Raw genomic sequence first — 24,951 nt, 5'->3', positions numbered from 1 at the left:
GAGAAATAACATGATAGAAATAGCACTTGAGGACTATTCTAAAAACAGTAAATAGAAAAGGTGGGAGAAGCAGACATGATTCAAGAAAAGTTAGTAGCTGTGGAAGAAAGGAAGGAAATCCAAAATACATTACTAAGCGGGGAGAGATCATCCCTTGGACAATCTATAAGTGTAAAGAAAGACAAATATAATTTTCAATATATGTGCCAGTCTGGTGATTAAGAGTTGTTAAGTAGAAATGGGGAAGTTGAGGAAGATTGTTTGGCTTTATTTGGTGTCCAAAATGATTTCTTTTGTCCACCTATGAAAAAACAATCTTGAAACCACGATTTTATTCTATTTTACCTTTAAATATATTTTAAAAATTTGAGGGACATATATATGATCAGTTCTGATTTTGTTATTTTTTTTTTAATTTCTTTATTGATTAAGGTGTCACATATTTGTCCTCATCCCCCCATTCCCATCCCCCACCCCTCCCCACGGATGCCCCCACACCCCTGTTGTCCTTAACCATTGGTTAGGCTCGTATGCATGCACACAAGTCCCTTGGTTGATCTCTCCCCCCAACCTCCACCCTCTCCTACCCTCCCTCTGAGGCCCGACATGAGCGAGATCATGTGTCACTAGAAATACACTTATAAGAACCGAATGTGAGACGAGCAATAATAGTAATGCTGACAGGCAAATGAATCAGTCTGTAGTAAGTTTCTTTCTGGACCAACAGTTCTTTTGAGACCCAATTTCAATGTCCACCAGTTCCTTATGTGTACATGTCGGCACTGACTTTTCAGCTCTGGATGGTGGACAAATGGTGGTAATGCAGGTCTGACTCCCTGTGGTTTGGTCTCGCCCGGACGCAGGGGCGCGGCTTCACCCAGACCTGGGACCCAGCATCACCCAGGCCCCGGGGCGCATGGCCTCACCCGGGCCCAGGTGTGTGCGGCCTCACCCAGTCCTGGGATCCAGCCTCATCCGGACCCAGGGGCCCGTGGCCTCACCCGGACCCGGGACCCAGCCTCACCCGGATCCAGGGGCGCACGGCCTCACCCGGACCCGGGATCCAGCTTCACCTGGACCCAGGGGCGCGTGGCCTCACCCGGACCCAGGTGTGTGCGGCCTCACCCGGTCCCGGGATCCAGCCTCACCCGGACCCAGGGGCGCGTGGCCTCGCCCGGACCCAGGGGCGCGTGGCCTCGCCCGGACCCAGGGGCGCGTGGCCTCGCCCGGACCCAGGGGCACGGCCTCACCCGGACCCGGGACCCAGCGGGGCCTCGCCTTCTTGATCCCAATTCCTGTCGGTCAGTTCCCTCTCAGCAATTCCTTCGGCCATTTTCTCAAAGCTCCAGGGTGGCTGCCGCAGAACTTGCTGGGCGGCGGGCTCGGCGAAGCTCCAGTGCGCCCGGTGCGTGGCGGCAGGCTGGTCCGAGGTCACTGCGGTGGTACTCGGGTCTGCAGCGGTGACCAGTCGCCTGACGAGCGCACCTGGATCCGGGACCCAGTGGGGCCTCGTCTTCCCGATCCCAACTCCCATTGGTCAATTCCTTCTCAGCCATTCCTCCGCCCATTGTTCTGGATGGTGTCTGCTCTGTTTTCCAGTTGTAGTTTCAAAATTGTTGTGGTAGGCAACAATCAGGTGTCTGCCCTATGCCGCCATCCTGGTCCTCCAGTAGATTCTCAAGTAACCTTATAAATGTGGTTCTGAACACTGTGTCGTCCATTAGTTTACTTTCCTTCATCCCTTCTATTCGTGACCTACTTCGGTGTCTTCACCTTTTGGCTGCCTCCCTATCGCTCAGCTTCCCCAATCTCCCTAGGTGGTCTCTCTTGATACCCCCCTTTGTGGGCTGAGTGCAAAGTCTTGGTGTTGTTAAGCCTTGATTGCTGTTGATACACTGGGAGGATTTGACCTCCAGTCCAATTGGCTGTGAGGATCAGGTGTGTCTATGCCGGGAGACAGCCTTATTCAACTAGACTTGTAAAATTGTAAAAGCCTCTGTGCTCAGCTTGGATGGGGCGGAGTTACAGGGTGGAGCCTACAGCCTTGGCTTCCCGTCAGCCCCGCCCTATGAGGTTCCTGTGTCTCAGTGTCCCTCTGTACTCCCTGCAAACACCTCTGAGAGAAAAGCGCCCTGGAGTTTCGCCCGCTGCCAAACAGTCTAGTCTCTCCCCTAAGGAATCTGGATTCCCAGATTCTCGCCCAGAACTGGGTTTCAGTGTAGTCGGAACTGGGTCTCAGCGCAGTCTGGCGCTTTTGTCTCCTTCCCACCAGGGCAATTCAGCAGCACAGTCAACAGCCCATCCTCTGCGCGCATTTCCGTGTGCGCCTCCGATGCTCTGCCTTTCGCCGCTTCTCTGCATTTCTGCCTTACAGCCCAGATTCCCCCAATATGAGCCTGGCTTCCCAGGGTTTCTCCCGGAACTGGGGTTCAGTGCAGTCGGAACTGGGGTTCAGCACGGTCCGGAGCTTTTGTCTCCTTCCCGCTAGGGCAATTCAGCGGCACAGGCAACAGTCCCTCCTCTGCACACCTTCCCGTGCGCGCCTCTGGAGCTCTGCCTTTCGCAGCTCCTCTGTGCCTCCGCCCCACAGCCCAGATTCCCCCAGCATGCACCTGGCTTCCCAGGGTTTCGCCCGGAACTGGGGTTCAGTGTAGTCAGAACTGGGGCTCAGTGCAGTCTGGCGCTTTTGTCTCCTTCCCACCAGGGCAATTCAGCGGCACAGGCAACAGTCCCTCCTCTGCGCACCTTCCCATGCGCGCCTCTGGAGCTCTGCCTTTCGCCGCTCCTATGTGCCTCCGCCCCACAGCCCAGATTCCCCCAGTATGTGACTGGCTTCCCAGGGTTTCTCCCGGAACTGGGGTTCAGTGCAGTCGGAACTGGGGTTCAGCTCGGTCCGGAGCTTTTGTCTCCTTCCCGCTAGGGCAATTCAGTGGCACAGGCAACAGTCCCTCCTCTGCGCACCTTCCCGTGTGCGCCTCTGGAGCTCTGCCTTTCGCCGCTCCTCTGTGCCTCCGCCCCACAGCCCAGATTCCCCCAGCATGCGCCTGGCTTCCCAGGGTTTCGCCCGGAACTGGGGTTCAGTGCAGTCGGAGCTGGGGTTCAGCGCAATCTGGAGCTTTTATCTCCTTCCTGCTAGAGAACTCCGGCGAGGCCGTCAGCCGCCCCTTCCTCTCCAGCTCCGTCCTCCCCGCACGCGCGTGTGCTCGTGTCTCCACCCGTGTCTCCATACCTCAGGCTTTTACGGCTCCTCTGATTTTCCTTGTGGTTTTCTCTTTCCTTCTAGTTGTGGGCATTTCAGTCCGCCAGCTTTCCTGTGGTTCTAGATGATGTCCGTTTTGACTTTTAGTTGTATTTTTGAAATTGTTGTGCCAGGCTGTAGGTTAGGTGTTTAACGTATGCCGCCATATTGGTTTCTCTGATTTTGTTATAATTAGAACTTAGTATAAATTATAATATGTCATAAATAATATAATAGTATAAGATAACAAGCCATAGAAGTAGAAGTGAGTAACATAAGTACAAGTGAATTAACAACTGCCCTTTCTTTCTTATTGATTAAACTAGAGGCCGGATGCATGAAATTTGTGCAAGAAACTCGGCCCTTGCAGCCCCAGCTGCCTCGGCCAGCCCCGCCCTGGCTTCGTCCAGAAGGTCATCTAGATGGTTGTTCTGCTGTTAGGCTGTTGGGTCGATTTGCATATTACACTTTCATTATTATAGATTGTATTGTGTCAAGAAAGCAACTCTTCTAATGTCACAGAACTAGAATACCTGTTTTTAGTTTGGGGATGTTTACATATTTGTTCTTGTTATAAATAAAATTCAAAAGTTCCTAATCCAAGTATGTAAGAAAACGCACACACATAAATTAGAGGTAAATCTTGACTTTAGAACAATTCACACTTTTAAACAACATGCTTTAAGTCTAATGACAGGCAGAATTCAAACTTACACAAAAAGAATTTATATGTTTTTATAAACTAACTAGAGGCCCGGTGCACGAAATTCGTGCATGGTGGGGAGGGGTGCGGGGTGTCCCTCAGGCCAGCCTACACCCTCTCCAATCTGGGACCCCTCGAGGGATGTCCAACTGCCCGTTTAGGCCCAATCCTGTTGGGATTGGGCCTAAACGGGCAGTCGGACATCCTCTCACAATCCAGGACTGCTGGCTCACCTGCCTGCCTTCCTGATTGCCCCTAACCGCTTCTGCCTGCCAGCCTGATTGATGCCTAACTGCTCCCCTGCCAGCATGTTTGCCCCTAACTGCCCTCCCCTTTAGGCCTGGTCACCCCTAACTGCTCTCCCCTGCAGGCCTGGGTCCCACCCAACTGCCCTTCCCTGCAGCCCTGGTCACCCCCAACTTCCTTCCTCTGCTGGCCTGGTCACCCCTAACTGCCCTCCCCTGCAGGCTTGATTGCCCCCAACTGCACTCCCTTGCAGGACTGGTCCCTCCCAACTGCCCTCCCCTGCTGGCCATCTTGTGATGGCCATCTTGTGTCCACATGGGGGCAAGATCCTTGACCACATGGGGGCAGCCATCTTGTGTGTTGAAGTGATGGTCAATCTGCATAGTACTCTTTTATTAGATAGGATAGAGGCCTGGTGCATGGGTGGGGGCCAGCTGGTTTGCCCTGAAGGGTATCCCGGATCAGGGTGGGGGTTCCCTTGTGGTATGGGGCGGCCTGGGTGAAGGACCTGTGGTGGTTTGCAGGCCGGCCATGCCCCCTGGGCGGCCCAAGCAGAGGCCCTGGTATCTGGGATTTATGTATCTTCTACAATTGAAACTTTGTAGCCTGGAGCGGAGCCAAGCCTCCTGCTCGCTCCATGGCCGACAGCCATTTTTTTGGGGTTTGTGTATCTTCTATAATTGAAACTTTGTAGCCTGGAGTGGAAGCCTAGGCCAGCCAGGGCTGCAGAAGCTTTGCTTCCTCCATTGCCGGGGGCAACCCTTGCCTCCTGCTCTTTCCAGCTCAGTGGCTGCCGCCATTTCTGTTTGGATTTGTTTACCTTCTATAATTGAAACTTTGTAGCCTTGAGTGGAGGCTTAGGCAGGCGGAAAGCTTGGCTTCCTTTGTTACCGGGGAAACCCAAGCCTCCCTCCTGCTCTCTGTGGCTGTAGCCATCTTGGTTGGGTTTATTTGCATATTTGCTCCTGATTGGCTGGTGGGTGTGGCTGATTAGGTGGGATTCTGAACTATTATGACATGGTAGCTTGCTGGGTAGAAGACAATTTAGTTTGCAGGGTTTTTATTTCTTTGCATTTATTCAATTACTAGAGGCCTGGTGCATGAAATTCCTGCACTGGGGGGGGGGGGGCGTCCCTCAGCCGGACCTACGCCCTCTCGCAGTCTGGGAGCCCTCAGGGGATGTCTGACTGACATGGGGAGTGGGCCTAAGCTGGCAGTCGGACATCTTTAGTGCTGCTGCGGAGGCGGTAGAGGCTCCCCGCACTGCCACGGCGCTTGCCAGCCATGAGCCCAGCTTCTGGCTGAGCGGTGCCACCTGCTGTGGGAGTGCACTGGCCACCAGGGGGCAGCTCCTGCATTGAACGTCTGCCCCCTTGTGGTCAGTGCACATCATAGTGACTGCTCATTCTGCTGTTTGGGCAATTTGCATAGTAGCTTATTATTATATAGGATAGGATTTGTGTTGCTTTTTGTTGTAACTTCCAACTTATTTCCCCCCCAAAACATGGTACAAGTTCCTAAATGCCAATATTGAAGAAAGGGCGGGTGTGTGAGTGAGAGAGGTCTGATTTTTCACTCTGTTTTAGCCAGGGCAACTTCAGATTATTTTTGCTTTATTGGGCTTCTAAAAAGGATTTATTTTGTCCATTCCTGAAAAAACAATTTTGAAAAGCACAATTTTATTTCACAGTACTCTTAAATGTATTAGAGCTATTTTTGTCAAAATTATGCCTAAAAGCAGGGGTCCTCAAACTTTTTAAACAGGGGGCCAGTTCACTGTCCCTCAGACTGTTGGAGGGCTGGACTATAGTTTAAAAAAAAACTATGAACAAATTCCTATGCACACTGCACATATCTTATTTTGAAGTAAAAAAACAAAATGGCAAAAACACCCGCATGCGGCCCACGGGCCGTAGTTTGAGGACACATGCCTAAAAGGAATGGTAATTAATAGTATTTAATAATATATTAAATATATAAGTATATATTTAATATGCATTTAATAATAGGTGCTTCATTATATTTAATTCTGAGGAATAGAACCCTTTTATAAACATAAAACTATGATTTTACTTTTAAAACAGAATTCTTGAGGTATAATTCACATACTATGCGATTCAACCATTTAAAGTATATAATTTAATGGTTTTGACTATATTCACAAAGTTATCCAACCATTACCACAATAAATCTTGGGACATTTTCTTTCTTTCTTTCTTTTTTTTTTTTTTTACATTGCTACAGAGAAAATTCTTTTATTTTTTATTTTTTATAGCTAAGTAATATTTTATTAAGGTATTATATGTGTACATATCTTACCATTACCACCCCACCCCACTCCCATACATGCCCTCACCCCCCCCCCCAGAGTTTTGAGTCCATTGATTATGCTTATATGCATGCATACAAGTCCTTCAGTTGATCTCTTATCTCCCCCACCTCTCACTAACCTTCCCGCTGTAATTTGACAGTCTGTTTGATGCTTTACTGTCTCTGTATCTATCTTTTTGTTCATCAGTTTATAATGTTCTTTATTATCTATAAATGAGTGAGATCATGTGGTATTTTTCTTTCATTGACTGGCTTATTTCACTTAGCATGATGTTCTCCAATTCCATCAAGGTTGCTGGAAATGGTAAGAATTCCTTCTTTTTATGGCAGCATAGTATTCCATTGTGTAGATGTACCATAGTTTTCTGATCCAGTCATCCGCTGATGGGCAGTTAAGCTGTTTCCCAATCTTAGCTATTGTAAATTGTGCTGCTATGAACACAGGGGTGCATATATCTTTTCTGATTGGTGTTTCTAGTTTCTTAGGATATATTCCTAGGAATGGGATTACTGGGTCAAATGGGAGTTCCATTTTAAGTTTTTTGAGGAAACTCCATACTGTTCTCCACAGTAGCTGCACCAGTCTGCATTCCCACCAGCAGTGCACAAGGGTTCCTTTTTCTCCACATCCTCACCAACACTTGTCCTTTGTTGAATTGTTGATGATAGCCATTCTGACAGGTGTGAGATGGTACCGCATTGTCGTTTTAATTTGCATCTCTCGGATAATTAGTGACTTTGAGCATGTTTTCATGTGTCTCTTGGCCTTCCTTCTGTCTTCTTTTGAAAAGATTCTATTTAGGTCCGTTGCCCATTTTTTTATTGGATCATTTATCTTCCTTTTATTAAGTTGTATAAGCTGCTTGTAGATGTTGGAGATTAAACCTTTATCACTGATAACATTTACAAATATGTTCTTCCATACAGTGGGCTTTCTTGTTGTTTTGTTGATGGTTTCTTTTGCTGTGAAAAAGCTTTTTATTTTGATGTAGTCCTATTTGTTTATTTTCTCTTTAGCTTCCATTGCCCTATGGGCAGTATCAGTGAAGAAGTTCTTTTGGCATATGTCTGAGATTTTGCTGCCTGTGGATTCCTCTAGTATTGTTATGGTTTCCCGTCTTATGTTTAAGTCCTGTATCCATTTTGAGTTTATTTTTGTGTATGGTGTAAGTTGGTGATCTAGTTTCATTTTTTTGCATGTATCCGTCCAATTTTCCCAACACCATTTATTGAAGAGACTGTCTTGACTCATTGTATGTTCATGCCTCCTTTGTCAAATATTAATTGAGCATATTGGTTTGGGTTGATATCTGGATTGTCTATTCTATTCCATTGATCTATATGTCTGTTCTTGTGCCAGTACCGTGCTGTTTTGAGAACAGTGGCTTTGTAATACAGCTTGAGGTCTGGTATTGAGATCCCTCCCATTTATTCTTCTTTCTCAGGATTGCTGTGGCTACTCGGGGTCTTTTTTTATTCCAGATGAATTTTTGGAGAGTTTTTTCTAAATCTGTGAAATATGCCGTTGGTATTTTAATGGGGAGTGCATTGAATCTATAGTTTGCTTTGGGTAGTTTGGACATTTTAATGATGTTGATTCTACCAATCCATGAACATGGTATGTTCTTCCATCTGTTTACGTCTTCCTCTGTCTCTTTTTTCAGTGTCCTATAGTTTTCTGCGTATATGTCTTTTACGTCCTTGGTTAAGTTTATTCCTAGGTATCTTAATTTTTTAGGTGTTATGGTAAATGGGATTGCTTTTTTAGTCTCTCTTTTTGTAAGTTCACTATTGGTGTATAGAAAGGCCATAGATTTCTTGGCGATAATTTTGTATCCTGCTACATTGTTGAATTCATTTATTATGCCCATTAGTTTCTTGATGGAGTCTTTCAGGTTTTTTATGTACAATATTATGTCATCTGCAAATAAGGACAGCTTTACTTCTTCTTTTCCAATTTGGATGCCTTTTATTTCTTCTTCTTGTCTAATTGCAATGGCTAATACTTCCAGTACTATGTCAAACAGGAGTGGTGAGAGTGAGCATCCCTATCTTGTTCCTGTTCTTAGGGGAAATGGTTTTAGTTTTGCCCATTGAGTATGATGTTTGCTATGGGTTTATCATATATAGTTTTTATTATGTTGAGGTATGATCCTTCTATTCCCACCTTGTTGAGAGTTTTTATCAAGAAAGGGTGTTGAATTTTGTCAAATGCTTTTTCTGCATCAATTGATATGACTATGTGATTTTTATCTCTCAATTTGTTTATGTGATGTATCACATTTATTGATTTGCAGATATTGTACCATCCTTGCATTCCTGGGATAAATCCTACTTTGTCATGGTGTATGTTCTTTCTGATGTACTGCTGGAGCTGATTTGGTAGAATTTTGTTGAGGATTTTGGCATCTATGTTCATGACGGATATTGGCCTGTAATTCTCTTTCATTGTGTTGTCTTTATCAGGTTTTGGTATTGGGGTGATGCTGGCTTCATAGATGGGGCTTGGAAGTGTTCCTTCCTCTTGAATTTTTTGGGATAGTCTGAGGAGGATGGGTTTTAGTTCTTCCTTGAATGTTTGGTAAAACTCTCCTGTGAAGCCATCTGGCCCCGGGCTTTTGTTTGCTGGAAGCTTTTTGATGACTGCTTCAATTTCTTACATAATTACTGGCCTATTGAGCTGTTTAGATTCTTCCTGATTAAGTTTTGGAAGGTTATATTTTTCTAGGAATATGTCCATTTCCTCCAGGTTGTCCAGTTTGTTGGAATAGAGTTGTTCGTAGTATTTTGTAACAATCCTTTGTATTTCGGTATTTCGGCGGGGTTGTTGTTATTTCACCTCTTTCATTTCTGATTTTGTTTATTTGGGTCCTCTCTCTTTGTTTCTTGGTGAGCCTGGCTAGAGGTTCATCAATCTTGTTTATCCTTTCAAAGAACCAGCTCTTGGTTTTGTTGATCTTTTGTATTGTTTCTTTGGTCTCTATGTCGTTTATCTTCGCTCTGATCTTTATTATTTCATTCCTTCTGCTTACACTGGGGTTTTCTTGTTGCTCTTTTTCTAACGCTTTGAGTTGTAGGGTTAGGTAATTTATTACCATTGTTTCTTATTTTTTTCAGTAGGCTTGTAGAGCTATGAACTTCGCTCTCAAGACTGCTTTCACTGTCTCCCATAGATTTTGGATTGTTGTGTTTTCATTGTCATTTGTTGCCATGATGTTTTTTATTTCTTCCTTGCTGTCTCTGGTAACCCAGTCATTGTTTAATAGCATGCTGTTTAGTCTCCATGTGTTTGCTTTCTTTGGATTGTATTTATTGTAGTTGATTTCCAGTTTTATGCCTCTGTGATCTGAGAAGCTGCTTGATATGATTTCTATCTTCTTGAATTTGAAGAGACTTTGCCTATGTCCTAACATATGGTCTATCTTTGAAAGTGACCCATGTGCACTTGAGAAGATGATATATTCTTTGACTTTGGGGTGAAATGTTCTGAAGATGTCGATTAATTCCATCTGGTCTAGTGAATCATTTAGGATTGATATTTCTTTGCTGATTTTTTGTTTAGAGGATTTGTCCAATGGTGATAGTAGGGTATTAAAGTCTCATACTATGATTGTATTGCTGTTAATCTCTCCCTTGATATCCACCAGGAGTTTTTTTTTTTATGTATTTGGGTGCTCCTGTATTGGATGCGTATATGTTTACCAGAGTTATTTCTTCTTGTTGGATTGCTCCCTTTAGTATTATAAAGTGGCCTTCCTTATCTCTTGTTATATCCTTCACTTTGAGATCTAATTTTCAGATATAAGTATTGCTACCCTTGCTTCCTTTTTTCATTTCCATTCGCCTGGAAAATCTTTTTCCATCCCTTCACCCTCAGTCTGTGTGTATCTTTTTTTCTGAGATGGGTTTCTTGTAGACAGCAGATATATGGGTTTTGTTTTCTTATCCAATCTGTTACCCTATGTCTTTTGATTGGTGCATTTAATCCATTTACATTTAAAGTTATTATTGATAGGTACTTGTTTTTTGCCATTTTTATTCTATACCCCTGTGTTTCTTCTTCGCTTCCTATTTTTTTTTTTTTTTTTTTTTTTACAGCAGACCCTTTAGCATTTCTTGCATTGCTGGTTTGGTGGTGATAAATTCCCTTTGTCCTTTTTTGTCTGTGAAGCTCCTGATTTTACCTTCAATTTTGATTGATAGCTTTCCTGGGTACAGTATTCTTGGATTCAGACCCTTCCTTTGCATGACTTTGTATATTTCATTCCATTCACTTCTGGCCTGATGTGTTTCTGTTGAGAAATCAGTTGCTAGTCTGATGGGGGTTCCTTTGTATGTAACTGTCTGTCTCTCTCTGGCCGCTTTTAAGATTCTTACTTTGTCGTTGGTGTTTGCCAATTTAATTATAATGTGCCTTGGCGTCGGTCTTTTGGGGTTCATTTTGCTTGGAACTCTGTGAGCGTTTTGGATTTGTGTGGGTTTTTTCTTCCCTATATCAAGAAAGTTTTCTGTCATTATTTCTTCAAACAGGTTTTCTATTCCTTGCTTAGTTTCCTTTCCTTCTGGAACCCCTATTATGCGGATGTTGTTTTGTTTCATGTTGTCCCAAAGTTCCCTTAGGCTCTCCTCCTGCTTTTTAATTTTTTTTTCTAGAAGCTGCTCTGTTTGGGTATTTTTTTACTATTTTGTCTTCTAGTTCACTGATGCAGTCCTCTGCTTCTTCTATTCTACTCTTGATGCTTTCTATTGAGTTCTTTACAGCAGCGATGTCATTTTTCATTTCTTCTTGGTTCTTCTTCATTTCCTCTTGGTTCTTATTTATACTGTTGAATGTGTCTTCCATTCTTTTCAGCCACCTTATGACCATTTCTCTGAATTATTTTTCTGATAGGTTGCTTGCCTCTAATTCATTTACTTCCTTTACTGGTGATGCCTGCTTTTCTTTCATATGCGGGCTGTTTCTTTGTCTCCTCATGGTCTCTCTTCTCTGGATGTCTGGTTATGTAGTTCTCTCTCTCCCTTCCGTCATGGAGTGAAGAGCTCCTTTGAATACGCATGTTTGCGCCAATTGGGGACCGGTGTTCTGGGGCTCACAGCTGTTCAGTGGTTGCCGCTGTTGTGGATTTTCAAGCTTCCAATAAGATCGACTTTCCCTTGCAAGATGGCAAGGTTTCCCCATCCGAACCCGTAGCTCCGGGAAGGGACCCAGCTGCAGCCACAGTGGGGGCTTCCCAGTCAGGGGAGCCCCGTCTAGCAGTCCCCCACCTTCTCCTGGAGTTTAGCTGTCCCTTAGCTTGCTAACAAACACTCCCCGTGCGAACCTCAGCTGTTCTTTCTTTCTGCTCCAGGACAAGGCTCGGAACACGTCTGTCTATTCTGCTGCCATTTTCTCCTCCCTTGGGACATTTTCATCACCCAGGAAAAATCCCCATACATATTAGCAGCCACTCCCCATTTCCCTCTAACCCTCCCAGCCCCAAGAAACCTTTAATCTACTTCTTTGTCTTTATGGATTTTTCTATTATAAAGATTGCATATAAAGGAATCGTATAATATATTGTCTTTTGCGACTGGCTTGTTTCACTTAACATAATGTTTTTAAGGTTCACTCATATTGTAGCATGAATCAGTACTTCATTTCTTTGTATTTCTGAGTAATATTCCATTGTGTGGATAATATTACATTTTATTTTTATGATTCCATTTTTGCAAATTCAACTTACACTCAAATTTTTATAAACATGTGATGTACAAAGGTAGAAGACCACTTACAAATTATGTAAAATTTTTAGTTCATTCAGGTATAATATGTGATAAACACTGTAAGAGGGACTAAAAAAAGGTAAAAATAACTTTGAAAAGAATAAGACTTTGAGAAGGAAAATATATGTTAGGGAGTTTGATATGACAAAATGGTTAGAACAGATAGGATGGTTCACAGACTGGGAGACTTATTCCGAAGGTATTTCTACAGGTCAGTTTTGGCTCATCTGTAGTCAGAATTATAATAATGACAGAGGAACAGAAAGGGAGATTTGAAAGAATATGGAATGGGAGAGAATGTGAAGACTGACCTGGGTTAGAGAATAAAAAAAACAGAGAGAATAAAAAGGACAGATGTGTGGTTCTATAAGAGCATAGTAATAGTATGGCCAGTTTAGAATAAAATATGATAAGTTCCATTTTAGACCCCCCCCCCCAAAAAAAAAATCTTAGAGTTGGGAATAATTTGTCTCAAAAATGAAATTAACTCATTCTCAAAGGTGACCATCTGGTTTTAAGAGAACTAATTTTTTTGAATGTGTGTTATGTATTAGGTACTATATGGAGTGGTAATGTAGTTTAATCCTTTTTAATACTTAAAAATAACTGTTGAATGTAGGTATATAGTAATTATCAATATTTTACAGATGAGAAATTTGAGAGGTTAGAGGGAACCTACTACTCTTAGAATCTGCCTATTATTTCATTATTGGTACAATTCTAATTGTTAAGAAATTCTTTTCAAAGTTTGTTTCTCTGTAACTTTACCATCAGTTCTGCTTCTGTTCTTTGAAGTTACTGAACAATGCCATAGCCTCTTCCCTCCCCAAACTTCTCCCTCCCCACCCCCCCAGTCAGAAAGGTCTTAATCTTGTCTTCTGATGACTACGCATCCTAAGTTACTTAAACATTTCCTCTTATAATCTGGATCTTGTCCCATTCATCTTCCTAGTTTCCTTTTTTAGGTCACGCTAATTCATCACTGCCTCTCTTAAAAATGTGGTGCCCAGAATAAATCTCAGTGTTCCAAGAATGGTTTGACCAATCTAAGATTCAGGGCACCTATTTTCTCTACATATACAAGCATTTTATATGTTGATGTATTAATGAGTAAGGGGCATCCCAGCTAAACATTTTAGCATTGATGCTCATTCATTCTTATATTCAATTAAGTATTTATTTCATACCCACACATGCCAGGTACTTTTTAGATACTCAGAAAATAGATAAATAGTATACCAAGAGTAGAAATTTGGACACAGGATTATTTTTAGTGACTTTCTCTGATAAGGGGGAGCTAGGAAAAAATGATGAGAAGTGACGCTAAGTATCTAAATGAAGCAGACACAGAAACAACACTAAATTGCAAAGAACAGTTAAAAAAATTAAATAATACATTTAAGATGAATAATATAAAGCACTTTTGAAATGGCACTGTAGGACCTCCAGAAAGCTGCTTCTCCATTAAATGAACAGAAATTCTGGCAAAAAAATGTCAAGCTCAACTTTTTGAAACCTTTGAAATTTAACCAAAGGCTTTCAGCAGTCTAAGGAGCACTTAAGAAAAATGGCTAAATCTTGATATGAACAAGCTTTGTGATGTTTTGACCTGCTTTATTCCTATAATTCTCACCCAAGCTCCACAGTATCCTTGAAAACCAACACCCTCAAAACCACAGTAGCTGTGTAAACCAGAAGCCTAACAGCTAATGAAAGGGGCACATGGGTTGGCTCTCCAAGAAACCTTATCCCCAAGAGATCCCTGAATAAGCCCTATTCACAGGACTTGACTTTATTTGATCTGATTCAGAGTTTATTCAGTAAACAAAGCTCTGTTCCTGGTGTAATTGTTGAAAATAGGAAAAAAAAATTAATATCACAGCTCCCCTAAGAGATGATGTAAGTTGGGACCGACAAAGGGTGATTGAAGTACATAAATTGAAAATCTGAGGAATGACACATCTGTAGGAGGTCTTGAAAAATTGAGCATATTCCTGGAAATCTAGAAGGCCACAGGCCCCAGAAATACCTGAGCAGACCTTAAGATCTCATCTCTGTGTGGACTTGATGATCTATATAAGCAGGAAGTAAAGAAGACAGTAATAGAGGAATAAAGGAATAAAAGAGTTGTGAGACCTATAGAACGCAAATAGGTAAATAGGGGATGTAAATCCTATGTTACTGGTAGTGATTACATTAAATATTAATAAGTAGATTAAACACTCTAATCAACAGGCAGAGATTTCCAGAATGAATTTTAAAAATCATCCCATCATTTGATGTCTATAAGAGACACAATTTAGATTCGAAGACACAAATAGGTTAAAAGTAAAGAATAGAAAATATAGATCATAGAAAAATAGTAATCAAAATAGAGCTGAAGTGGCTGTACTAACAAAATAGACTTTAAAACAAAATTTGTTATATAGTCAATAAGGACAATCTATATCCTACCTAATAAAAGAGTAATATGCAAATTGACCCTAACTCTGCTACACCTACAAGCCATGCCCACCAGCCACGCCCACCAGCCAATCAGGAGCAAATATGCAAATAAACCCAACCAAGATGGCTACAGCCACAGAGAGCAGGAGGGAGGCTTGGGTTTCCCCAGTAACAAAGGAAGCCAAGCTTTCTGCCTGCCGTTGCTGGCCTAAGCCTCCACTTAAGGCTACAAAGTTTTAATTATAGAAGGTAAACAAATCCAAACAGAAATGGCGGCAGCCACTGAGCTGGAAAGAGCAGGAGGCAAGGGTTGCCCCCAGCAATGAAGGAAGCAAAGCTTCTGCAGCCCTGGCTGGCCTAGGCCTCGGCTCCAGGCTACAAAGTTTCAATTATAGAAGATACACAAACCCCAAAAGAAATGGCTGCCAGCCATAGAGCGAGCAGGAGGCTTGGCTCCGCTCTAGGCTACAAAGTTTCAATTGTAGAAGATACATAAATCCCAGATACCAGGGCCTCTGCTTGGGCCGCCCAGGGGGCATGGCTGGCCTGCAAACCACCACAGGCCCTTCACCCAAGCTGCCCCATACCACAAGGGAACCCCCACCCTGATCCAGGATACCCTTCAGGGCAAACCAGCTGGCCCCCACCCATGCACCAGGCCTCTATCCTATCTAATAAAAGAGTACTATGCAGATTGATTATCACTCCAACACACAAGATGGCTGCCCCATGTGGTCAAAGATCCTGCCCCCCAGGTGGACACAAGATGGCCGGCACAAGATGGCCAGCAGGCAAGGGCAGTTGGAAGGGACCAGGCCTGCAAGGGAGGGCAGTTGGGGGCAATCAAGCCTGCAGGGGAGGGCAGTTAGGGGTGACCAGGCCAGCAGAGGAGGGAAGTTGGGGGTGACCAGGGCTGCAGGGAAGGGCAGTTGGGTGGGACCTAGGCCTGCAGGGGAGAGCAGTTGGGAGGGACCAGGCCTGCAGGGGAGGGCAGTTAGGGGTGACCAGGCCTAAAGGGGAGGGCAGTTAGGGGCAAACACGCTGGCAGCAGAGCAGTTAGGCATCAATCAGGCTGGTAGGGTTGTGGTTAGGGGGTAATCAGGCTGGCAGGCAGAAGCGGTTAGGGGCAATCAGGAAGGCAGGCAGGTGAGCAGTTGGGAGCCAGCAGTCCTGGATTGTGAGAGGGATGTCTGACTGCCCGTTTAGGTCCGATCCTGGTGGGATCGGGCCTAAATGGGCAGTCGGACATCCCTTGAGGGGTCCCAGATTGGAAAGGGTGCAGGCTGGCCTGAGGGACACACTCCCCCCCCCCCGCCCATGCACGAATTTCATGCACTGGGCCTCTAGTATATACATAAAAGCCTAAATGGCCAACCATTCAACCGGCTGACCGGTAGCTTTGATGCGCACTGACCACCAGGGGGCAGATGCTCAGCACAGGAGGGGAAACCACAGGCATGAAAACATGGAACAGAGTGATGAATCTCAGAGGGAAAGGGGAAGGGGGAGGGCGGGAAGATATTAACCAAAGATCTTTTTTTTTTTTTAAATATATTTTATTGATTTTTTACAGAGAGGAAGAGAGAGGGATAGAGAGTTAGAAACATCGATGAGAGAGAAACATCGATCAGCTGCCTCTTGCACACCCCCTACTGGGGATGTGCCCGCAACCAAGGTACATGCCCTTGACCGGAATCGAACCTGGGACCCTTGAGTCCGCAGGCCGAAGCTCTATCCACTGAGCCAAACCGGTTTCGGCTTAACCAAAGATCTTATATGCATACTAGAGGCCAGGTGCATGGATTCGTGCACCAGTGGGGTCCCTCGGCCTGGTCTGCACCCTCTTGCAATCCGGGACCCCTTGGGGATGTCAGAGAGCCAGTTTCGCCCAATCCCTGCAGGCCAGGCCAAGGGACCCCACCAGTGCATGGATCCATGCACCAGGCCTCTAGTTTATAATAAAGTATTAATCCATTAAGAAGATACAAAAATTATAAACATATATGAACTAATTACGGCCCCCAAAATACACAAATCAAAACTGACAGAATTGAAGAGAGAAATAGACAATTCAAAAATAATAGCCCTGTCCAGTGTGACTCAGTTGGTTAGAGTATCATCACATACACCGAAAAGTGGAGGGTTTCAGTCCCCGTCAGGCACATACCCAGGTTTCAGGTTCCATCCCCGGTTGGGGCCCTAGCCGACTTGGCTCAGCAGATAGAGCATTGGCCTGTGGACCAAAGGGTCCCGGGTTCGATTCTGGTCAAGGGTACGAACCTTGGTTGCAGGTTTCTCCTTAGCCTGGGCCCTGGTGAGGGCACATGCTGGAGGAAACCAATCAATGTGTTTCTCTCACATTGATGTTTCTCTCTGTCTTTCCCTCCCTAAAAAAAATAAATAAATGAAAATTTAAAAAAAATTATGAATGGAAAAATATCCAAGGATTAACATAAATAAATAAATAAATAAATAAATAAATAAATAAATAAATAAATAAATAAAAATAATATGTAACTTCATATCCCACTCTCAGTAATAGAACAACTAGAAATAAATAAGGATTAACAGAAATCTATAGAACACTCCAGCCATCCCTGGCCTAATGACTTGGTGGTTGGAGCGTTGTCCTATACACCAAAAGGTTGCAGGTTGACTCCCTGTCAGGACACATACCTAGGTTGTGGGGATTCCTGCTGCATACAGGAGGCAACCAGTTGATGTTTATCTCTCACATCGATGTTTCTGTTTCTCTCTCCCCTCTTCCTCCCTTTCTTTCTCTCCCCGTTTCTTACACCTTCCTTCTCTCTCTTCCTGCCCTTCCTCTTTCCCTAAAAATCAACAAAAACATATCCTTGTGTGAGGATTAAAAAGCAGTGCTCCATCCAACACATTATTTTCAAGTGTACCCGAATATCTACAGAATAGATGGTATATTAGGCCATAAAACAAGTCTCAATAAATTTAAATGACTGAATTTATACAAGGTATGTTTTCCAACTCATTGGAATAAAATTACAAACAAGTGAAGGAAATATGTGTAAAATAGCACACTTTTAAGTAACCAGTGAATCAAAGGAAATTAGAAAATACTTTGAGATGAATGAAAAGAAAAACAAAACATAGAAAAATTTATATGAGATGCTACTAAAGCAGTGCTTATATGGAAATTTATAGGTATAATGCCAAGCGACCAGAACGACCGGAAAAACTGGTCACTATGACGCACACTGCGGCGGCCAACTGACCCGATCGCCCCCATACCCAACCTCCCGCAGCACCTCCCCACAGCCAGCCCAGCCCCCGATCGCCCCCCATCTGGGCAGGCCAGCCGAACCCCACCCGTGCACAAATTTATGCAATGGGTCTCTAGTATTAAATAAAGAAGAAAAGAGCTGAAATCAATAACCTAATCTTAAGAAGTGATAAAAAAGAAGAAACTAAACACAATGAAGCAGGAAAGAATAAATAATGAAGATTAGAGCAGAAATAAAAATACGGAATAGAAAAATAATAGGGGAAATCAACAAAACCAAAATTTGGTTCTTCAAAATGATCAACAAAATTGACAAAAGTTTAGCAGGAATAACCAGAAGAAAAGAGAGTGTATACTGGAAGGTAGAAGTGGAAAATAAGCCTAAAGGGACATTAGGAAAATAATCTAAAAGTCCACCACCTGATGAATGGAAACATAAACTGTAATATCCATACAAGAAACAGTATTTGACCATAGAAAGTAATGAAGTAGTGATACATTTGGTAACATGGGTGAATCTTGAAAGCATGATAAGTGAAAGAAGTCAGTCATAAAAGGTCATACATTGTATGAGTCCCTTCATATGTAGCAATGTTTTTATTAAAGCATTGCGCTCTTTTGGATAAGTGATGACTAGTGTTAAATATTATACTTCATTCATATCTTTGGTAAGTGGAATAATGGCAAAGAGAATTACTTCTTTTGAATAGCTATGAAAGGTCGAAAGTAAAGAATTTCTATTTATTTAGCTGTCAGATACATTGCTGATATAAAGGAAAACTGAAAGAATTTTCTTTAGTGCAATGGAGTGCGAAAGTTCACAAGGTTAGAAATTATTTCTTCCCGACTTAAACTCATAGGTAATTTTTAAAAAAAGGTTTAATTACACTTGTCATTTCTGTGATTTCTACTGAGAAAACAGTGGGGAGAATACCCCACTGAATGTTCTCTCTCATTCCTGAATAATTATTATATTCTTGAAACAATGACCTTGTCAGGTGACACTTAGTGGGAAGGCCAGAGAGCATCTGATTTCCAAAGTGTTTAAATTCATGCATAATAATTTCACCTTAAAAAAAAAATTAACATTTTGACTGAGTACTTTGACTTTTAGTAGTACTCTAATGCTGGCTCAAGTAAGTAATATTTGCCCTTGCTGTAGATATTGGAAAATAGAAAACTCCTTTTGAGGAGCTTTATTGTTTAGGGAATCTTTAAATTTATTGGATTATGCCACTGTGTGTATGTTAAAATATATTTTAAACATTCTGAAAAAGACTAATATGCAGTACCCACATGCCTATTATCAATCATTTATCTTTTTTGGCATGATTGCTGCAGAATTTTTAAATAATAGCAATTATACATTATAGATACAACTCACATCTTACCAAATCCCATTACCTTCCTTCTCAAAGAAGTAATGTGTACCCTGAATTAATGGATTTTATTCCTAAGAATTTTTTATGTTATTATTATACATTTTTTTTATCCAAAAGTGGTATGTGATGTTGTATGGCATGGTTTTGAGCTACAAATGGTATCACACAATGTTTGTCATTCTGCAGTTTGTTTTGACCTTAACATCCTATTCTTGAGATTTATTTTCATTGATACGTTTTATATGGTACTAGAGGCCCGGTGCACGAGATTCGTGTACTGGTCGGGGGAGGGGGAATAATCAGCCCAGCCTGCGCCGGGTAGAGTCGGGTAATCAGCCCAGCCTGTGCCAGGTAGAGTCCAGTAATCAGCCCAGCCCGCACTCTCTCACAGTCTGGAACCTCTCAGGGGATGTCCGCCTGCCGGCTTAGGCAGTCAGACATCCCTCTCGCAGTCTGGGGCGCTCGCAGTCTGGGGCTCTAGCAGTCTGGGACCCCTCACTCTTTACCGTCCGCCTGCAGCGGAGGCGGGAGAGGTTCCCGCTACTGCCACTGGGCTCACCAGCCGTGAGCCCAGCTTCTGGCTGAGTGGTGCTCCCCCTGTGGGAGCACAGTGACCACCAGGGGGCAGCTCCTGCATTGAGCATCTGCCTCCTAGTGGTCAGTGCGCATCATAGTGACCGGTCATTCTGCCATTCGGTCGATTTGCATATTACGCTTTTATTATATAGGATTCCATTTTAAGAATATGCCCCCAATTTGTCCATTCATCTCTTCATAAACATTTGGATAGTTTCTGTTTTTTTCCAACTATTGAAAACAATGCCACAATGAAGATTTTTGGGCCTGTCTCCTTGTGCCTAGTTATATACTTAAGAGTGAAATTGCCAGGTATGTGTGTATATTGAACTTTATTAGATGTTGCCAAATTGTTCTTCAAAGTGCTTGTACCAATTTTCATGTCAGCCCCATTCTCAGTCATTTTATAAACACTTTCTTAAGATATAATTCACATGCCATAAAGCTCAGCAATATGAAGTATATAATTCAGTGGATTTTATTATATTTACAGAATCCTACAACCATCACTAAAATATAATTATAGATATTTTTTATTTTATCACTCCCAAAGGAAGCATTGTACCTATTGGTGGTCACTCTTCATTACTCATCCTTCCATTTGCTCATGCCCCAGCCCTATGTAACCACTAATCTACTCTCTGTCTCTATAGATTTGTCTTTTCTGAACATTTGTATACCAGTATATGCCATCATACAATATGTGATCTTTTGTAGCTGCCTTTTGTTCACTTACCATAATATTTTTGAGATTTATCCATATTGCAGTATGTATCAATATTTCATTCCTTTTTTTCTGCTGCTGAATAATGTTATCTTTTACTTACCCATGCATCATTTGATGGACATTTGGTTTGTTTCCACTTTATGGTCATTGTGAATAATGCTGCTATGAACATTTATGTACAAGTTTTTGTATGAATATATATTTCATTTATTTGGAGTATATTTTGTAATTTGGGGCATGGGTCATCTGATAACTCTATGTTTAACATTTTGAGGAACTGCCCAAAGAAGCCACAATATTGTACAATCCCACCAGCAATGTACCAATGTTTCAATTTTTCTGCACCCTTGCTAATATTTGTTATTTTCTGTCTTTTATCATAACTAATCTAGAGGTTATGAAATGTCATTGTGGTTTTGATTTGCATTTTCTTAATGACTAATGAGAATCTTTTCACATGTTTATTGGCATTTCTTTATATTTATAGGAATTTCTATTTAAATCTTTTATCCATTTTTAAAATTGGGTTTTTGTTCTTTTTTATTATTGAATTTTATGTGTCCTTTATACAGTTTGAATACATAAATCAGATATATGATTTACAAATACTTTCTCTTTCTTGTAGGTTATCTTTTCATCTTCTTGATGGTGTCTTTTGAATTACAAAAGTTTTAAATTTTGATGAAGTCCAACTCATCAAAGTTTTCTTTTATTGCTTATGCTTTTGGTATCATATCTAAGAAATCATTGCGTAAGCCAAGGTCAAGAATATTTACTCTTATGTTTTCTTCTATGAATTTTATAATTTTAGCTCCTACATTTAGCTCTTGATCTATTTTGACTTAATTTTATACATAGTATGAAGTAGAGACCTATCGTGCTTTTGCGTGTGGATTTCCGTTTGTCACAGCAGTTTGTTGTAAAAGATATTCTTTCCCCCATTGAATTATTTTGGCACCCTGCTTTAAATCAATTAACCATAAACATAAGGGTTTATTCCTAGAATTAATTCTATTTCACGTGAAATAGATCTACGTGAAATTCTGTTTCACTGATCTACATATCTATCCTTAATACCAGTAAGACACAGTCTTGTGAATCCTCACCCAAGAATATTTTTTCCATTGATTTTTAGACAGAGGGAAAGGGAGGAGAAGAGTTGGAGAGAGGAAAAACATTGATGTGAAAGAGGCATATGGATTGGTTGCCTCCTGCACACGGTGTGCCAGGGACCAAGCCTGCAACAGAGGCATGTACCTTCAACCAGAATAGAATCCAGGACCCTTCAGTCCACGGGCCTATGCTCTAGCCACTGAGCAAACCGACTAGGGCCCAATGCAGTCTTAATTACTATAGCTTTTTGAAAGTTTTGAAATTGGAAAGTGTTAGTTGTACAGCTTTATATTTTTTTCTCAAGATTATTCAGGTTAATCAGAGTCCCTTGCATTTCCACATGAATTCTAGGATTACCTTGTCAGTTTCTGCAAAAAGGCACCTGGGATTTTGCTAGGAATTATGAAAAATATGTAGGTCAATTTGACCAGTATTGCCATCTTAACAATATTAAGTCTTCCAATCCATGATCATTGAATGTCTTTCTATTTATTTAGGTCCTTCAAATTATTTTCAATAATGCTGTATAGTTTTTACTGTACAATCTACTCTTCTATTGCTAATTTATTCCCAAGTATGTTATTCTTGTTGATGCTATTATAAATGGAATTGTTTACTTAATTTTATTTTCAAGTTGTTCTTTACACATTGGTGGATATGGAGATACAAATGATTTTTGTATATTGGTCTCATATTCTAGAATCTTGCTGAACTCATTTAATAAATCTAACAGGTTGTGTTTTTTTATTCCTTATGTTTTTATATACAAGATCCAGCCTAGAGTTTATCCACACTGTTGAGTTTTTAATCTCAGTGACTATATTTTCACTTCTATTTTTTTTTACATCTACCTGTTCTTATTTTATTTCTGCCTCTTTCATTTTATAATTTCTTATTTTATTTCACTGGAAATTATTATTCATTTATGTCTTCAAACATCCTAAGCAAACTTCTTTTAAAACTTTTTTCAAACTGTTTCAAGAAAACTTTTATTTGGAGTGAATCACTTTCTGACTATTGATTTGTTGAGTCTGTTGGATACCTCTGTTATAATTAGACTAGAGGCCTGGTGCACGAATTCATGCACCAGTAGGATCCCTTTGCCTGGCCTGCGGGATCGGGCCGAAACCAGCTCTTCAGTATCCCCTGAGGGGTCCTGGATTGTGCGAGGGCACACGCCAGGCCGAGGGACCCCACCGGTGCACCATTGGGGCCAGGGAGGGACACAGGAGGTTGGCCAGTCAGGGAGGGACTGCAGAAGGGCTCCAGGGCGTGTCCGGCCTGTCTCAACTCAGTCCCGATCTGCCAGACCCCAGCAGCAAGCTAACCTACTAGTTGGAGCGTCTGCCCCCTGGTGGCAAGTGCATGTCATAGCAAGCGGTTGAGCGGCCTTAGCATATCATTAGCATATTACTCTTTGATTGGTTGAATGGATGACCAGACGACCAAACACTTAGCATATTAGTCTTTTGTTATATAGGATTTCTGTGAATTTGGGTTTGCAGAGCTACTTTGAATGAGAGATTTTGTGATTATTTTGTTCTTTCTTTTGGACTCTACTCATTCCTCCCTATGATGGTTTCAGTTACCTGCATCTGGCTCCCCAAGGCTTCTATCAAGACATAGATCTTATAATGAACTTGGGGTTCAGCCTAGTCTGATATTACAAGTTCTACAGATTCGGCCAGTGAGCCATCTTTCATATGAGTGGTAGCCCCACGCCATCCCCCAGTATCAAACCATATACCTGTCTATTCCTTATTCCTATGAAAACTGTTCAGTCCCCCTTACCACACTGGAGCCTAACTCCTAGCTACCCACTGTTTCTCTCTAGAGTCCGGTAATCAAAGTCTTAGCACTGCACACTGTTTTGCATGTAGCTTTCCATTCTGGTCCATGGAGGCATATTTCTTGTTTATAAGCCTATAGATGTCTTTTGATTTTAGTTATCCATATTTATATTTTATCTACCACATTTTATATTTTGAGCAAAAGGTATATATAAAAATTTACATCATATTGTGAAGTTGCTATATCTTCAATATAAAACCCAATAATATTTATTCTTCAAGTTAATTTTAAATTGTCAATAGGTTCAACCTAAAGTATTTGTTCTCATACATGGAATGGTATTTTGTTATTAATATAAAACAAGTCATATAAAGTGAACATTATATTTATATCATCAGATAGGTTCCTCTTGTCCAGAAAAATCTTTTCAGTGATAACTATCACTTGAATATTTGTTTGCTCTATTACAGATATTGTGCTGAGCATTTTTCCTATATTATCTTATTCAATCATAATAATCTTTCAAAAGTGATATTGAATAACCTGAATTTTAGGCAATTCAAGAACTTGTCAATAGTCAATAGAACCAATATTCAAATCCAACTTTGTCTGATTTAAAAGCTGGTGCTTTAACTCACTTTTTTATGATTTTGTATTTTAATTATTGAGAAGTTTGCATTGGCTTATCCCTTTTAATAAATTAGTACTATTTGAATGATGTTTTGCTATTGAAAATTAAGAAACTTTTTCTGACACCATATATAAGAATAAACTCAAAGTGGATTAAAAACTTAAATTTAAGACTCGAAATCATAAAAATCCTGGAAGAAAATAGGCAGTACAGTCTCTAATATTTTCTTAGCAATATTTTTTTCTGATATATCTCCACGGGCAGGGAAAGCAAAAGAAATAAACAAATGGCATTACATCAAACTAAAAAGTGTTTGCACAGCAAAGGAAACCATCAACAAAACGAAAAGACAACCTACTGAATGGGAGAACACACTCACCAATGATATATCTGATAAGGGATCAATATCCAAAATCTATAATGAACTCATACAATTCAACAACAAAATAACTATCCAATTAAAAAATGGGCACAGGAGATCAATAGTTACTTCTCCAAAGAGGACATATAGATGGCCAGTAGACATGAAAAGATGCTCAACATCACTTATCATCAGATAAATGCAAATTAAAACCACAATGAGGTATCACCTCACTCCTGTCAGAATGGCTGTCATCAATAAATCAACAAACAAGTGTTGTTAACAATGTGGAGAAAAGGGAACCCTCGTGCATTATAGGTGGAAATGCAGATTAGTGCAGCCAGTAATGAAAAACAGTATGGAGGTCCCTCAAAAAATTAAAAACGGA

This window comes from Eptesicus fuscus, chromosome 21 (assembly GCF_027574615.1).
Source record: "Eptesicus fuscus isolate TK198812 chromosome 21, DD_ASM_mEF_20220401, whole genome shotgun sequence".
Lineage (NCBI taxonomy): Eukaryota > Metazoa > Chordata > Mammalia > Chiroptera > Vespertilionidae > Eptesicus > Eptesicus fuscus.
Note: the sequence above shows the minus strand (reverse complement) of the source record.